This window comes from Camelus dromedarius, chromosome 10 (assembly GCF_036321535.1).
Source record: "Camelus dromedarius isolate mCamDro1 chromosome 10, mCamDro1.pat, whole genome shotgun sequence".
Lineage (NCBI taxonomy): Eukaryota > Metazoa > Chordata > Mammalia > Artiodactyla > Camelidae > Camelus > Camelus dromedarius.
In genome coordinates, this window is record NC_087445.1 from 9,351,434 (window position 1) to 9,366,361 (window position 14,928).

General features: G+C 38.1%; 1 long non-coding RNA gene across 1 annotated transcript in view; it reads left to right on the forward strand.

The window, feature by feature from the left end:
- The first annotated feature begins 232 nt into the window (after positions 1–232).
- LOC135322249 (uncharacterized) overlaps positions 233–14,928 on the forward strand; it is a 253,071-nt gene continuing 238,375 nt past the window's right edge. The window contains exon 1 of the long non-coding RNA XR_010382600.1: positions 233–482. This is a non-coding gene — a long non-coding RNA (uncharacterized LOC135322249). The remainder of the gene's footprint in view (positions 483–14,928) is intronic.

Below are 14,928 nucleotides of genomic sequence, written 5' to 3' on the forward strand. Positions count from 1 at the left end.
CCCCCTCGAATAATTTCTGCCTCCAGACTGCCTTCAGATCAGAGCTGCACCTCAGGTCAGTTTTTTCCTGGGTCTCCAGCCTCCAGGCCTGCCCTGCACATTTCAGTCTTGCCAGTGAGCCAATTGCTTAAAATAAGTCTCTATGCGTAGGCACACGTACATCCTACTGGGCCAGCTTCTGTGGAGAGCTCGGACTAATACAGTGACCAATGTCAATTATCATGTTATAACAACCTATTTTATATGCAAAATATAGCAAGTGCTAACAAAGCAGTGGCTGTTGTCCTTGGTAAGCACTCACTTGGAATAGACAGACTAAGTTACAGGTAATTCCTGGGTTAAAAGAAGAAAACTTAAGAATTTGATCTTTAATTTCAGATCTGCAGACACATTGCACACTGTGGTGAAGCCTACTTGCCTAGAATGAGCTTTGCTTGGATACTCTGACTCCATAACTTTGCTCTGATGCCCACGTCCTCACTGTGAGTAACCAAAACCTTTGTGCACCAAGGATTCATGGTCTGTAAATTCTACGCTATCAATTACCTTCTATTGACTGTGCTTTCTTGGTGATGGGTTCCTAGAAGTTTATTTTCATTGAGGCCTGTGAGGCTCATTTTGTAAGGGAGGAGGAAATTATGACCTTTTGCTTAGAAAAAGCCAAGAAACATGACATGGTTAATCGCACCCAATTCTGTGCTATGACTTGCTCAGCCCCGGTGTGACTGTGAGGCATTTCCTCTGAGCGGATGAAGGACGTGGATCAGTGACACCGATTTGTGTTGCTGCTGCTTTGTTGAGGAGGGTGGTCTATTTTCAATAATTTATAGTCCTCGAATTGATATCTTCATGTCTAAAGTCGCCACCACTTACAAGGGAGCTCTGAAAAATCCATTGATCTACTTTACTGCCAAATGTGACTTCCTGTCTGATTTATAGCAGAGCAGTGGATTGTGAGCATTCACTTGTAAGTAGAGGTGATCACTTACATAAGTAGACTGCACCTTAGCTGTTAATCGTGATTGGCTTTGGAGCAGCAATGCTGGCATTTGAGCTCCTGTCAATCGTGTTTTAATTAGCTGTTTGGGAGCAAGGAATGGCACCACCTGGCACAATGCATAGCTAATGATGTGCACCTAGTAAACGCCAGTTAAATATTAAAAAGAATTAACTTATTGCCAAATGGTAAACTGCACTATAGAACTTTGGATCTGAAAAGGATATAAGAAAGACTCAAGGAAATAATTACAAATTTTGGCATCTAAAATTTGATGCAAGTTAATGACTTGCATAGTATAAACTTACAGCTTCAGAAAAGATGTAATTTTGCAGAAAAGATATAACAAAAAATATTCTCTAAGAATGTAAAAAAGTACAAATTTTGAACCTGTCAAAATGGACAGAGAACTACCCGGGACCAGACATTAGGGGTTCTCAATTGAGCTTAGTTAGGCAAGGTAACTGATTTGGGAAGCCAAATATGAGGTGAGTTTGGACAGATTTATGTAGCAAGAAGAATTAAAGAGCACACCCACAGAGAAAAATGAGTCATCATAAGAAATTTTTTTGATGTATTGAAAGGAAAATGTATACCATTCATTAAAAAAGAAGAAACCATGTTAGAGAAAGATTTTAATAAAAAAGTCTTAGAAGCTGGCTTTAACATTCTTCTTTTCTCAGACTTATGAAATAATGAAAGGGAAAATGTGAGGCTTAATTAAACAATGTGCCCATGAGTCTACAGGCAAAGACAAGCCCACTTAGAGCTTAGCTTGTGGTTTTGTTTCTTGTGAGCACTTGAAATTCATCTCGCTTCAGTCTAGTTTAGAAAACTCCAACCCGCCATGAGAAAATTGCTTTAAATCATATTCTTAATAAGCTAGACTGTGGTATCTCACTGCTTAAAATAGACTAATCTTAGAACTATCCCAGGGGGTGGGTGTTGGATACCCACATTTTCTCTACTTCAATATTTTCCTTTACAATTTTTATCAAAATGTTGGCTCCCCTAGTTTATCTGATTGGGAGAGATGGCCAAAGTCCAACACAAATGAATAAACAAATTATAATTGTGTCCCCCTTAAAGATGTGGGAGTCCTAACCTATATTCCTGTGAATGTGACTTTATCAGAGATAAGATCTTTGCAGATGATCAAGTTCATATAAGGTCATTAAGGGACCTCATAAAAATGGATATTAAGGGGTCATTTGGGCTCAGAGACAGACACCCATAGAGGAAGCGTGATGCAGTGATACAGAACGCCATCTACAAGCTGATGAACACCTGAGGCCATCAAAAGTGAGGGGAGACTCATGGAAAAGATTCCTTAGAAGGAGTCAACCTCAATTTCAGAGTTCTAGTTCTCAGAGCTGTGAGATAGTAATTTCTGATGCTTAAATCGCCTGGTTTGTGGCACTGTGTTATGTCAGTTCACACATGTCGATGTGCAGGTACAAATTGTTGTACAATAAAATATTTCTTATCAAATAGAAAAGGTTTAAAATTACATTTGCTGGGCTAACCTCAATTTCTGTCAACCTTCCATACGTATTAGCAAATGCTTATAAAAAGGACTGTCAATTCTAGAGAAAATATTTTCCTATTGAGGAGGAAAACTGGAAGATTCAGTTCAGTGCTATGTGGAAGTCTGGAGTCTATTTAAGTTTATGTAATCTGCTTATATCGTTTTATTTCTGAGCAAGTCTCCAGATAAAGACATTAAAAAAATAAAATAAAAGCATTGTGCTAACATATATTCATCTGTTGTTTGCACCGAATCCCTTCCTCAGCTTTTACATAATACAACTCTGCATAGGAACCTCTGGTTTTCTCAGTTGTTATTTCAGGAAACATGGCCAGTTTGGCTTTGTATATAATGAGTCAAACTGTTGTTCATTATCTATTTATGACTCACATTCTTCCCTCCCTGGCAAACTAGAAATATCTTTTACATTTCTATTTGTTCTTTCAAACTATTATTTAACATTTCATTTTTTTTGCAATTAAAATGATTCTTCATTTTTGAAGTATTGTTTTCCCCTTATCAAAAAAATGCCACCCATCATCCTTCTGCAGCCAAAGTTTTAATGAATGTATTTCTGAAAGTATGCGGTACTTCCACTTGGTTAGTTTCTGCTTTGAATTTTTACCTCCTTAAGTTTGCATTTCATTCCCTCTGGAGGTTTGCATGAAGCCACTGACAAGTGTTTTGTATTTTGTGATTCGGTGCTTGGCAGTGACCATAAGAGTAAAAGATAAGCAGGTGGAGTGGGCTGAATAATGGTTCCCAAAGTTATCCAAATGTTTATTCTTGGAACTTGTGAATGTCACCCTATGTGATGAAAGCAACTTGGCAGATACCAGTAAGATACAGATTTTGCAGTGGGGCGATTATCCTAGATTAGGTAGGGGCCCCTAATGGGGTCACAGTGTCCTTATAAAGGAGACAGAGGCAGATCTGACTACAAAGCAGAGGAGACAGTGATGTGACCATGCAGCTTCTGGCTCTGAGCCTGGAGCTGTGGACCACAGAATGCAAGGAGTACAGCTCCCAAAGCTGGAGAAGGCAAAGCTTAGATTCTACTCCAGAACTTCAGAGGGAGCTTGGCCCTGCCGGCACTTTGGTTTAGGCCTAGTTAGATTTGTATTCATTTGAACCACCAACTTGCGTGTTGTTTTAAACCCTAAATTTGTGGTCACTTGTTACATACCATAGGCAACTGAGAGAGCAAGGCTCCTCTTGGGACGTGACCATTACTTCTATGAAGGAGATGGGGTCTCCCTGAACAGCAGACCATTCATGTACATCTGCTCTGGGTGGATCTGAGTTAGGAAGAGGGATGTGGAAGGAGCTGGGGCTGTGAGCTGAAGGGTAGAGATGAGGAAGGGAGAGCTGGGAGAGCAAGAATGGAATAGTGGGAGTATGACTGCTGGGACCTTGTGATGGCAATCCCTCCCTTTCCTTCTGCACTCTGAATCTCCTGTGAAAACATTTTATTAGCTCCCAGGAGAGTTCTTTTTAAATCATATGTTTAAGTGGCCCAGGGAGTATAAGTTTGATACTCAAGTGACAAAGTGCAACACAGAATAGAAGAGAAGCTTATTCTGTCCCCTTGGTCATGGAAATGAGCACAGTTTAAGTCCAATAAAAATCACAGTGAATAAAGTCCCCATCTGTCATCATAAGACATCTGCACTTTCGGTTCTTCAGAAGACTGATCGTTGCTGCTCAGTCCTGGTTATGAGTGGGTTCCATCCATGGCAACGGTGAAGCCCTGCCTCTAAGTGGATTCCCAGCCTGAGCACCTTTGATGGGACCTGCAGCCAAAGAATCTTGAAAGTCTGTTCCTGATCTCAAATGTGTCAGATTTAAAGACTGCAAATGATAAACGGATGAGATTTTTAAGGGAACGTGGAAGTCCTGTGTCACCAAGGCAGGATTAGAGCACAGCACGAGGACTCACTCTGAAGTACTTAACTCCTCTTTCCAAACTCACAACTAAGGCTTAGGGTCCGATGGACCTGGAATTGCTGTCGGGTGTCTCAAGGTCTCCTTTCAAGTTGCTTAGTGGGGAGGGAGGGGCACACTGTGTTTTTCAATCAACTCCATTCACTCCTCAGATAATTGTTCATGCTGGAAATACTTCTATGAAGTTAAAACAATAAACTAACTTGGCTCCCCAGAGATTCTGATGAAGTATGGCCAGGTTGAGTTTAAGGAGCATGTGGCTTATTAAGCAGGAATTTTTTGCTCACAGAGGTGATTTCAGAAAAATAGGATGCTTGGCAGCCATCCAACTTTGTTGTCTTTCCTGCCTCATCAAACCCTTCCCAGCTGAAGTCATCAGTACAGGTGCTGTGTATCTATGTGGTGGCTATTGTAAGCAATCAGGCAGTGAACACAGGGTGGATATATCTTTTCCAATTAATATTTTTCTTTTCTTCAGATAAATACCCATGAGTGGCATTGCTGGATCATGTGGTAGCTCTATTTTTAATTTTTTGAGGAACTTTCATACTGTTTTTCACAGTGGCTGCACCAACTTACATTCACACCAGCAGTGCATGAGGGTTCCCTTTCCTTCCCATCCTCACCCCATTTGTTATCTGTTGTCTTTTAGATGATAGCCATTCTGACAGGTGTGAGGTGATATCTCATTGTGAGTTTGATTTGAATTTCCCTGATACGTTGAACATCTTTTCATGTGCTTGTTGGTCTTCTGTATGTGTAGTTTAGAAAAAAGTCTGTTCAGATCCTCTGCCCATTTTTTAATTGGGGTGTTTGGTTTTTTTTTGATGTTGAGTTGCATATGTTATTTGTATTTTGTATATTTACCCCTTATTGGAAATATTGTTTGCAAATATCTTCTCTCATTCAGTAGGCGGCCTTTTCATCTTGTTGATAGTTGCTGTGCAAAACCGTGTTTGTTTGATGTAGTTTCATTTGTTTATTTTTGCTTTTGTTTCTCTTGCCAAGGAAAGATCTGAAACAAGAAGGGGCCTAAGAACGATGTCAGAGAGTACTGCCTATTTTCTTCCAGAAGCTTTATGGTTTTGGATCTTAGAGTTAAGTCTTCAATCTATTTTGAATTTACTTCTGCCTATGGTGTGAGAAAGTAGCCCTGTTTGATTCCTTTGCATGTAACTGCCTAGTTTTCCCAACACCATCAATTGAAGAGGCTGTTTTTCCCCCCATTGTATATTCTTGCCTCCTTTCTTGTAGGTTAGTTGACCTTGAAAGTGTGGGCTTATTTCTAGGTTCTCTGTTCTGTTCCATTGATCTGTGTGTCTGTTTTTGGAATAACTCTAGCTGAGGAGGCAAGAGACCTGTACTTAGAAAACTATAAGATGCTGATGAAGGAAATTGAAGATGGCACAAACAAATGGAAAGATATATCATGATCATGGGTTGGAAGAATGAATATTGTTAAAATGTCCATACGACCCAAGGCAATCTACAGATTCAGTGCAATCATTAACAAATTGCCAATGCATTTTTTTTCACAGAACTAGAACAATTAATTCAGAGTGTGGGAAACATTTAAATGAGGTAAAATGAGGAAATAAAGCATCTGAATTATAGGTGTAGGAGGTATGGGCTCAAGAATAGCTCACCATCGTAGACAAAAAAGAACAGAACACGTGGAACAAGTATTGGGGTGCTCATTTTTTAATGATTGCTAACAATAGATTACATTTTATGCTAAGGGAACTGTTTAAAGGGAGAAGACTGCTTTAGGATGTAGGGGAGAGCAGGGACTATAAAAACAAGATGTATTAAATTTTTTTTTATTATGAAACATTTTACATGTAAAAAAGTACAGAGAATGGTACAATAAATTCCCCTGTCTCCTTAACCTGGTTCCAAGTTTTCAACATCTGGCTAATCTCATTTCCTCTATACATCCCGTGCTTCCCCCTTCTCCTACTCTCAGCTGTTGTCTTTAAGAAAATACCAAAATCTTACCATTTTCCCTAAATACCCAAAGGAGTAAAATCTTGAGAAAGTAAGCAAAAAATGAGATTTAGATCACACATAGGCTCTGTGCATGTGTAAGTGCCTGGTCAGAGTTTGAAACAGTACAGTGTTCATGGGGGAAGCTTAAAGATGATAGAACAATTTTGAAGCAGATAGTTAGAGAATAAAGTAATCATCAGAGAAAAACTATACAACAGTCATTGAAAAGAACACTTCTATTACCTACATAAAAATAAAACTTTATCGTTATGAAAAATAAAAACAGCAAATACAAATAAAACTAGCTTTCATACATTTGGAAGTGAAAATAGTGTGTGTGTGTGTGTGTGTGTGTGTGTGAATAGACATCTGTCTATAGTGTAAACATAGATAAGAAGAGAATTGATGATTGTGTTTTCTAGAATTTTCCCTGACTTCTCTGAGAGTTTAATTATGTCAATGCATTTCCATAAATTTCAATTAACCTCTGTCCTAATTACCTTCTTACACATCTTATAAATTACATTGACATTTGCCTGCCTTTCATAAAGATAATCACCCTTTTAAAAAATAATGATTAAGAAATATCATTAAAAAACATTTTTTAAAACATGAGGAATGACTCCTCGCCAAAGTAATGAGAATGATTGAGACAGAGATATATAGGATTCACTGAAATAATATTTCAAATCAAATGTGATGTTTGAAGAAGGTATATATAAGTAGACATTGGTATATTCAGGATATTTTATTGAGAGAATACATAAATGCTGATTCCTAAATCAACTATTATTCTAGTTTTACTTTTGTCAGTGCCTGTACTAGTTCTGCAAAGGAATTAAAAACTTGGATAACCAACCATTGACTTCCCTCAGTGCATCAATAAAATTTGTTTTATTTTCTGAGGGCCCTAAGATTTTGCTAAATTGCTCAATTATATATATTATATAATTACACAATTTTGTTAAATTATATACATTACAGGTATTACTAAATTATATATTTGTGTGTATATATATATATATATAATCACTGATTATGGTAATACTAACTGTAAAGAAATTTAGCTAAGAATGAATCAGAAATATAAATGGTTTTGAAATGAGCCACATGAAAAATAATTTCATCAAATCTGTGATCTAGAATAAGACTGAAGGAAAAGACACACACTGACACTTTGATTAAATAGCAGGTGGAAGTTGGATGTCAATTTTTGAATGAAAACAGTATAGTAAAGACAAGTGGGCTGCTGTAAGTTGGTGGTCACTTAGCATACCTTGATGTTGTATCACTTTGTATATTGCCTCAAATAAAGTGTGTGGGTGTGTGTGTGTAAATTTTCAGGATAAGCAGAAAGAAAATCACAGTTGTATTTTTAAAAGTTCTGTATTACTTTATAAAGTGTGTAGTGAAGTCATTTCAGTTGTTTCTAAGTTGAATGTTCTAGAAATCTTTGTAACAATAGTAAATTTCATTTTTCTACTGTGTGTATAGAATGAAAATCTTAAAATATTTCCAATTTATATAATGAGAATATTTAAATAATATTGGAAGTCAGTAAAATCGAGGGACACATGTAATTAGTTAAAACCACTCTGTGACAACACGTGTCACATAATCTGTAAAGAGGTAAATTTGTCTCCAATTTTCCCATTTTTCCTTACCCAGCCTGGGACATGCAGACATACGGATTTTGCCCTTTTTATCTCAAGGTATATTAAGAATCATAATGACTGTCATAAAGAATGTGTGTGAGAAGCCAGCAGGGAGGAAGCACATACTCGTGATTAACAGCAATCAGACTTTAACAGGCCAAGGCTCAAGTGATGACCGGGTCACAGTTCAGATTTTGTTTCAGTCAGCCCAGAGTGGAGACTGAGAATCTACCTTTGCGGCAATCTTCCGGGGGCTGTTGATGGTGTTTTTGGAGGGACAACTCTGTGAGTATCAAGACAATCAGGTTAAATGGATTTGAGTTTTGTCTTTCAGTGACAAAGGAACAGCCCCTGTCAGATAAAACCTACCAGTGATAACATTTGTACACTTTGGACAAAATATTAAAACAAAAAATAGAACAAACAACTGAGGGCATCATGGAGAAATTATAAGTGTGTAGACACAGGAGAAGGTGTATATGGGAAAGAAAGAAGTAAAAATTGGTGACTTGCCCATCTTTGGTGGGTTTTCCCACGAGGGTGAGCCCCAGTTAGTACTCTGGCTTCACCTGCGGAAAGCAGCAGTAGAGGTGGATGTAAATAATACTTCCCCAGTGTTCTAGGGTGAATGGTCACCTCAAAACTAGGTATTCATATCCTAATCCCTCAAACCTGTGACTGTCACCCTATATGAGAAAAGTAAAAAGGGTCTTGGAAGATGTAATTAAGGATTTTGAGATTGATCATCCTGTAAATCCAACACAAATGTCCCTGTAAGGGACATATAGACCAGAGACACACAAACACACAGAGAAGAAGGGATGTGAAGGAGAAGGCAGAGACAAGTGGTGTTACCATCAGCCAAGGAGTTCTTGGGTGTATGGGGAGCCGCCAGAAGCTAGAAGAGCCAGGAACTGGGTCACCCCTCAGAGCCTCCTGGAAGGAGCGCAGCCCTGATCGCACACACCTCTTCCCGTCCTGTCCTCTCCTGCTGCGATGTCCAGAGCTGTCTCCAGCCTTTCTCTGCTGATTTCTCAGTGAGCCACACTCGTAATAGAAGCCCCAGCCTTCCCTATGTTTGATGTTTCAAAGTCATTAGGAAGCAGTGTTCTGGCTAAGTTTTCCCACAAAACCACTGCTGCCGCTTGCTTTTCTCTGTTCATTTGTTAGGTCGTCCAGTTGGTGGCGGCCTGAGGTTGGCTTCTGTGTATGGAGGAGAACACGGAGGTTCACTGAGGCAGATGGTGCTACTGTTGTTACTCAGGGACCTTTACACTGAGAACGATTGCTGGACTCTTGATGAGTTGAGCACGTTTTTCTCCCTCACGAACTCACTTCTTTTGTGATCTAATACAGCTGGGGAATTTATAACCAGATGACCCATTGCTGAGCTCCTCCTTGCCGTTCACTGCCTGTATAGACATGTTAAGTGTTTCAGTGTCCTTGGGATTCAGTTCCTTTATCTGTTAAAAAAAAAAAATGAAAAGAAGAGTATTTTTCTCCACAGCATTTCTGAGGATTTTATGATAAAAAAGTGTAAATTTTAGAATGGTATATGCCAATTTGCTAAATGGAATTATAGCGTAGTACATGCCGGTTATTCTAACATGGGCCAGAAAACACAGTAAGTGATCCTTCCCTTATCTTTCTTATAGGCGCTTTCTAAGAGGTCTGTACTTATTAATTTATAATGCACGTGTATTTCCTTGCCTATGGTTCGCAAGTTACCCCACACTGCAGCCTACTCTTTGTTCACACTCAGTCAAACCGATGGCCCACTTCGTCTGTCTCTGATGCAAATATCAATGGGCGTGTTGTAAAGGATCATGCCTTTCCCCTCTGCCAGTGACTTCAGGAATGTGGCACACATGACCAAATGTTGCATTTTATATCAGTGAGCCATCCTGGTCTCAAATCTAGGAGTTTTTCCAAGATCTTATAAATCATTCCTTAGTTTTATCCTATACTAGATTTACAGGGTGTTCATTGTAGTGAACCTTTAATGAAAGTCCACTTGTTATTTACGCAAATTGTCCATTTCAATGTCAGATTTGCCACTTACTATGAGCAGCTGGAAAGTTTAGTCTCTTTATCTATAAAATGAAGATAATCCTTCTTACCTCAAGGGGTTATTGTGAGATTTGGATAATTAATCGGATGTAAAATGTGACATATGTTTGTTGTTCCAAAAATCATAGTTATTTTTAATCTGTGGTTATTTGTTTTACTTTTTATTTTTTTCTAGTAACAGGTTTTTTTCATGCCTTGTGTTGTTTCAGGATTTTGCTTAAACACATGTTTATAGTTTAATGGATTTAAATCCTATCTTCTTTTAGGCTAAAGAAATGGCCCTTTAAATTGTGTCAGTCTTATGTGTCATAATAAATCATTAACAAATGAAGTATTGTCACAGTGTAAAAGCAGCGGAGATAAAAATTACAGATAAATCAAGGGCAGAGATGGATGGACATTTAGATATATAAATAGCAGATAGATTGAAAAATAGAGTCTTGCCTGTAGATAGATGATATATATGTAAAAACTAATGAAAGGTTACATGGATAATTGATAGTAGATTGACTTACAGATGGTAGGTAGAAAAGGTTGATATTAGACAAGAGAACTAGACAGTAGACAGATTAAATACATGGTAGATAAGTTAGCTGGAAGATAGAGGAGAGGAGGGAATACTACAGATTAGTTCAGATTTTCTAGTGATTTAAAAATAGACAATATGAAATCATATAGGGTATACTTACATCATAATGTCCATGGGGTAATTAAAATCAAGTCTCTGAGATAGCTTGGTTTTATATTATTTTTATGTAATGATTGCATTAGTTGAAAAATGTGGACACTTAAATTGGAATTTTTAACTGTCACTGCAATTAGGAGAAAGGCTACTGGGAAAAAAGGGCTTTCCCATCACAAATTTAGTGGCATTTCCTATTTTAGATAGATGAGGCATGTATAATTAAGTGATCATTAAATTCCAAGTTTAGGAAGCAGAAATATTCTCATTAAATTACTGTTAATGGCCCGTTATTTTTTTACCATGGAGCTTTGTTTGGAAACCATCACAGGCATTTTTACGATCATCAGAGGACACTTAGAAGCAAGTGGCTAAGTAAGGACTGAGCACAGCACTGATGTTAAAATATTGCCATGGATCTCCTTTTTGTGAGAATATAAAATATTGACTTAAAAAAAAAGAGAACTGTTAACTATTGATTTCTCTCCAAGGAGAAGTATTTAAGTTTATGTTCCTTGTTTCATCTGCAAAGACTTAAAAGTCTGAATTCTGCAATTTACAGCTTGAAAAGAAAACACACAAAAAAATCAACACCCAGCAATAAGTGCCACTTTTTATTCTTATCATTAAGTTGCCTCTTTCTTCAGGCTGGCAAGACCCTTCCATATCATGAGTCTGACTGAGCTGCTGACCCCGCTCCTCTTTGCCAATAATTATTTTATTTTATTTGGTAAATCTCTATGACAGTTTTATTGCAGGCTGAAAGCAGGATTGATCTTAGCCCCCGTTTGCTTAGACTATCTTTTCAAAGGAGGCAGATATTCCTCATTAGTGCAAGCTTTGAAGAGAAATAGAATCAAGTACCATATTAGCCGAACCCCAAACTCTCTGTCTATCCTGGAGCAATTTCTACTCTTGTTATTTCAACATCAACTCTTCAGATTGAGGTGTCCATTAAAAATTAAAGGGACTGTCTTTTAGAGTAAAACTGTATTAAATATCTAAATTCTTTACTTGCCTAACCTCAAAATGATTTAACATTTTCCCATTCTGTTTCGAATTCCGTGTTTTAAAACCAGCCCTTATGATATGGAATGCCATATCCTGGGACATTATAGCATTTGCAGGGAGGGCAATCTGCTAACTTCAGTGAGGCTAGCAAATCCGACAGCAGTCACGGTGTATCTGCACACTTACTACAATGTGACAGCAGGGTTCACATCTTTTAAAATACTTTTCATAGGAATTCCACAGAATGCATGCTTATCCTGTTGTAGGGGCTACATTAGAAATTAAAGATGCATGTGTCACTATCCTTGACTTCAAAGGCTGCTGAACGGGTATTCACTACTGTGATAAACACTTCAGTAGATGTACAAACAGTGTGCTACTGAGACATCTTTAAGCAAGTAACCTAGGTTGAGAAGGCAGTTAGCAGTTTTCTAAAGAGGATGGTGGACTGCAGCCAAACGCTTGAGTGAGAGTCAGAGTCCGTGAGATGCAGACCAGTGTTGGGAGATAAGGGCTCAGGTCCCAGCCTGAGTGAGAGCCCGGGGCACCATGTTAGGTTTCAGTAAAAAACATACTGGAGTAATTCAGTCTAAGAATTACTTGTGCTTGAGCTAAGTTAGTGATAATGATGCTACAATGACGGGACGCTATTGAAGAAGCATAAAGAGAAATAACTGATAGAATTTTGTGACTGGATGGAGGCGATTAGACAGAGGAAGCAGCCAATGGCAGTTCAGTTTCTAAGCAAGAACAACGTGATAGATGGGATATCATTCAAAGACACAGAAATCAATGAATGTGAGAAGTGGAAGGTGGCACGGTCAGTTTGGGAACACACAGAAGGAGTCATTTAATATACATCTTAGGTGAGAAGTTCAAGTGTGACACCCAGGCTAAAGATAAATGTAAGTCATTTATTTAAATATGGATGATAATTTAAGCAATGGGGTAGTGTATGAATAGAGGGACAGGAGGAAATATAAAGAGGGACATCTAGAAAACACAAAAATGCAAGGGTCAGGGGATGGGAAAGGATGGGTTCATGAAGGATTCTGGAAACAAAAGCAAGAATACGGCTACCAGACCAGATAGGAAATACAGGAGGAAATAGAGTTTCAGGAAGAAATGGATGGTCAGTCAGGATCCTGAAGTTGTTAAGAGATAGATGGAAACTTGATAATTTGAAGATACTTTAGTAAAGCAGTAATTTTAAAAGGTGTGGCGATGTGCAGGAAAACAGAAGAGGCAGTGCAGCCTCCCCGGTTTACACACAGTGCAGAAGGGGCCGTTATTAACACCAAGTCCTGTAACTCAGAGGGACCTCTGAGGAAGTCATCACCTTAATGCGAGAGGAGCCCCCTGAGCATCTGTGACTTGGTCTCATTCTCCCTCCTCCAATCTTCACTGGGGACCTTAATGAGGGTGATTTGAAGGGGCTGCTTTAAGAGGAAATGCAGCTGCAGTGAGTTGAAAAGTGAGTACAGATAACCTCGTCTTAATTAGCAGTTTCTAGAGAAGTCCATTCAATACATAAAAGAAACAGTAATTACAAAAATATCAAATAAAGGAGGCAAATGGAAGCAGAGAGCACGCTGAGAACGCTTTCCTTCTCCATTATTAGAAGATTGATATAACCAAGTCACCTCCATCATACATTCAGTAATGGTGGTAAGGTTTTCTTAATGTTTCCTTAAGGTTGAAGTATGGTAACCAGAGGGAAATTGATACATCAAAACAAAAGGACCTGGGCAAAAAATATTCTTAGATTAATATCCTGATTCTGAATACTATCAACTTTCTGGAAAATCAGCTTAGTAAATGTCTTGTAGTATTCAGTCCAGTTTGACCTGCTGTCAGCCTGTTATTGTCATTCATATTGGGTTTGCATTACAGGAAACAGGGATAAAATTGCTAAGGTGTTTTGTTTATGTATATGCAAACAAATATGTGTTATACACACACACACACACACAAGCACAGATACTGGCATTGCTCCTTTATGAGAGAATTTACCAAAGCTCTATCAAAATGTAACAACCTTTGAACAATTTAGATAAAAATGGCTTACCGATTCAGTCAAATCGTCAGTCAATTTAATCAAAATGTTTTAAGTAATACCATTTGCAGACAGAAAAATAACCACTACTACTGGAGAGTCTCCTATTTAGAAAATTTAATAGAATATCCTTGTTTTTCTTCCCTGGAGATCTCAGCCACATATGGTTTTCCAACTGTAAGCAATTTTTAAAGATCATTTCTTTATTATAAGTTTGTATGCTGAGAAACAAAATTATGCTTTTCATCATTATCCTAATCGGAGTTATTTTTCAGTTTTCCTAAAGGAGAGCTATTGTGGTATATAGAAAAGTTGAAAAGGGAGATACACTTATTTTAAAACTAGCTGAGAGCAGCAAAGTGGTAATGAGAAAAGTAGTCAGGTCTCTCTCTTGATCCTTGTAATTCATCTAATTCTTGTTCTTCACCGACACTGTGCGCGTGTTCACGCACAAGGTTCCACCTGTTAAGACTAAAGGAAAGCGTACCAGAGGAGCCTCACTGGCTGTGGCTGCGTTGCTGTGCTTCTGAGGCCGTGTCCTGCTCTACTTGGAAATACACTTGTTCACATTTATCTCACTTTGCATGTACTAATGTATTTCTCTCTAAGACTTAATAGGAACGATCAGAATCTCTGGAGACTAAGGAAGTCCCTTAGTCCCTTAATTCCCTTGTTGCAGAATTCTTGATTCTTCTACTGAGACACATTTTTAAAGGCATATGTTTCTTCATAGAAATCTAAAAGAACTTTGGACTCAGACTTACAAACTTACCATGCCCACAGTTAGAGGTCTTAAGACAAAAGCAGATATCGTAAGGAATACTGGGGAAAAAACACCCAGGAAATGACTTAAACTTGAATTTCAAGTCTTACACTTGAAATCTGAAAAATGTGCACACAGAATCCTTCAAGTTATATCCACATAATTGTGCAACGGAACACACACACACACTACACACACACACACACACACACACACACATATAATATATATGA